Raw genomic sequence first — 3,902 nt, 5'->3', positions numbered from 1 at the left:
TCTCACAAGGTGATTTAACTAGAACATGGGGCTTTGGTTAGGCCATAAGAGTAGAGACTTCACAAAAGAAGCCACAGAGAGTTTTCTGGCCCTCTTCTGCTCTGTAAGGACACAGGAGAGCACTGGTGTTGTGGGCTTAGATCCGTAGCCTCCAAACCTATAAGAAATACACTTGTGCTGTTACATGCCAGTCTATTATATGTGTGTTAAACAACCTGGAAATACTAACTCTGTGAATGAATAACTCCCTGGGAGGATGCAAAGATGTAGACTTCTGCTCAGAATCATCCACCTGCAGGAAACACAGTGAGCACCAAGGTGCCTGTGTTCGGCTCCCCTATCGGATCAACATTTGCTTACAGACTGTCAAGTTCCTCATGCTTCCTGACTGGGTGTGTGAATATTGTCTACTCTGGTCGCAGAAAGGTGGCTATTTGGTATGGCTGGAACAAAAGATGGGCTGAAGGGTGCAGCTGGCATGGGTGACACACGTGGTCACACACTGCTGGAGGCCCTTAAGCCAGTGCGCGTCAGTGTCAACCAAAGTCTGTTGTTTCGCTTCCCTCTTAGCTGTGCTAACAAAATAAATGATGCCGATCTCAGTATCACTTCTGACAATGCTGCCCTTGGGCCTGATCAATAAACATGAGAGTTTTTGGCTGTCACACGGAATTAGCACACCACCATGAACAAGAGGAATGAGATACCACGTGGCTAAAGTGTCAAGTGTGAAGTCTTCAGATATAGGGAAGCACTCTAGCTATAACAGCTTGAAAGCCCTTGTTGTGTACTGAGTGTGTTCAACCTCTATTGACACGTTGAGTACCAAAATGCTTATTATTTTAAAAGCAAAATGCTGTATTGTGAACCCTCCTCCCAGAAATTTAATTTTATGTTCTAAAATAATCATCAAAGTTTGTTTATCAACCAAACTAATGTGCCCAGAGAATGCAGGCATCATCTAATTTATGATCTTCTGTTCTAGGTTGGTGGGGACTAAGGAATAGCTGTGAGGTGAAGCCAGAGAATTGGAATGCATACCTAGTGCTCATAGTTCTGAGTTCGATCACCAATACCATAAAAAGGTGTGTCCAGATACTGAAGAGACAAGTATATGAAGCTCACGATCTTTCATTGTATTCTGGATGAGGGATGAGCTAAGAGACATTCTTGGGACACTTTGCCAAGCTGCCTTTTCTCTCGTGTGTTTGGTCTCCTACTCAGAAGTTATTGGTTGATTCTTTGCTGGGACCTCCGAGGTAACCATAATTCTTAATTAGAAATTTGATAATCATATAAAGGTTTATCACAGAGGAAAAAAATTAAGCTAAATTATTGCTCACAAGAGAGGAATTTGGGGACTGCAGGATAGTAATAACTGTTGACACTGACAAATCGCTCCAGAAAGGAAGTTTACAAAATCTAATAGCTCGTAAAAACCAACATGTTACTCATGGAAATGATCATGAGGAGAAAAGTGTCTAACAAATCCCTTTGCTTGGTTTTGGCCTCCTCTAGGCTTCGGAGTCACCAGATTGAAGGATTCCCCCTCTGATGACAGATAGCAAAATATTGCTGGAAAGTGACTTGGAAAGTAGTGGTGACGCTGCTTTCAATTTAGTTCAGAATCTTAGGGATCTCTGTCCCTAGAGCTCAAGCTATCCTTGTCCTTCAGTATTTGTGGGACACTGGCTCCAGAAATCCCTGTGTATATCACATTATCAGATGTAAACGTCCATATACAAGGTGATTGACATAGAACCTACTTGTATCTTCCCATATTCCAGATCATTTTTATTGATAAGAAAGAAGAAGATGGGGACTAGCAGGAGAAGGAAAGGAACCAGCCTGGAGGAGAATGGGCAGGGACAGTGGAGGGAGGGGAGGATGCAGAACCAAGTGTGACCTCTATGAGGATGCTATGACCAAACCTATCACTTTATGTGCTAAGCTGAAGTGTTGATATAAAATCACCTCAGGTCACTTTAGTACCTGAAATAATGCAGTGGATGTGTTGCTTCTTTGTTTCCCTTTGAGATGGGGTCTATTTATATAGTCCTTGCTGTCCTGAAACTCACTATGTAGACCAGACTGGCCTTGAACTCACAGAGACCAACCTGTCTCTGCTTCTGCTGGCCTTGAAGGCACACAACATTACTCTCCGTTTTAAAGGGAAAAATAACCAAAAGTCTGTGTGTGCTCAAAACAGACAAACTTTCTTTAAATGTGTTTCACATTATCAGTCTAAGATGGCTTGAATCCACAGATGCTGAGCCAGTCCTACAGGGGGCCAAACGCATCTCCTCCCCACAAACACGAAAGAGCAAATTCTAGAGAGGAGAACACAGCCCTGTGTTTAGGGATATCTATTTTTCAGTGCTGAGAATGGAACTCAGGGCCTCATGCATTCCAGCATGCTGTGTTACACACCCATAGCCTAGATGTTAACCTTTTTCGGAGATTAATTGCTCAGAATGAGGAGGGTCCTTGAGCAGAGCTACTCCAGAGGGGCCTCAGAGATAGCCTTAACTGCAGGCTTGAGAACACTCAGAGAGGCCTGAAGTATCTCTGCTTAGCAGGATTTCTGTGGTGATGTATGTGCAGGTAATTTGCACATTAACAGACCTCTGTGAGATTTTTTTTTCCGGTAGAAGATTTCAAAAGGCAGCATGTACCATGAATGTCCAAACCAGGAGCAAGTACATTGCATGTCCCAAACTTCCTTGACTGTGGGAATGGTTCTTGTGTGTGAAGGTTAACCGAGTCTCTCTGGGTTACCTGTGGTTCCTTCCCTGCAGAAGCAGTCATGGATATTGGAGCAGGAAGTTGTAACCTGTCATCTGTTTGGATGTTACTATCAGCAGACATTGTTTCTATCCCCAGATCTTCACTAATGTCTTTTCTAAGCTCCTTAATAGTGGATTGGGGATGGGTGAGAGGCTTTGCATCTATGCTTTTACGTCAGCCCTGACTCTGGGGGGGGGGGGATTCCATCTGTGGAGTTTTCCAAACTCGATTTTTAAGTGCTCTACCTGACCGTTGGATTCCGTAGGATCGGTCAGAGCCCAGGGCACATCTCTGGAGCTTGGAAGATTCAAAACAAAACATTCCCCTCCAACAGATTGAGAAGGAGGAAGAAGGCACTATTTACTTTTTCCTGGCTGTGACCAAATTCCCAACAGGAATAGGAGGGAAAGGGATATTTTGCTTCATGGTTTTGGAGAGATTTTGGTCCGTCATGATGGGAAAGTCATAGAGGCTGAACCCTCACGGAAGAGACTCTTCTATACTGGAAGCCAATTTAACCTTCAAAAGTATAAATCTAGTACCTTCTACCAGCCAGGCTCTACAGCCCTTAAGACACTACCATGAGCAGAGGGCCCAGTGTTTAAAAAATGGAGCTTGATGAGGACATTTCAAAATCAAATGCTAACAACTGTATCCAGGGTTGAGAAGAGACCTACGGGATGCATGGGTGCCCTTTGAAGCTAGCCTGGAAGTGATCCGAACAATTCTGAGAGATCCTCAGTAGAGCGGCAGTCTTTTTAAATAAAAAATGGAGAAGTAAGTGAAGAGGTGGGAGGCGGGTCATCCTCACAAGGCATATTCTTCCTCCATGGCCAACTCGGAAGGGCCAGAGTTTGACTTTATTCTGACAAATGGCAGTTTGCTATATATAGGGCACCATGTCACAAAGAGTGGAGACCTATCATTAGAATAAATGTATTTAAAGATGACCATGTACGTTCTTTATAAACTGGTAGTCTTTCCCAGGAAGTGAATATTAATATATAAATGCTACTGTCTCCTTAACTATTTCCTGTGTTTGTGCAGGGGACAGCTGGAGAGGGGCTGTCTCATCTCAGCACCAGTTTGGCAATTAGGATATGCCACAGAGAATA

Source organism: Rattus norvegicus, chromosome 17 (genome assembly GCF_036323735.1).
Source record: "Rattus norvegicus strain BN/NHsdMcwi chromosome 17, GRCr8, whole genome shotgun sequence".
Lineage (NCBI taxonomy): Eukaryota > Metazoa > Chordata > Mammalia > Rodentia > Muridae > Rattus > Rattus norvegicus.
Note: the sequence above shows the minus strand (reverse complement) of the source record.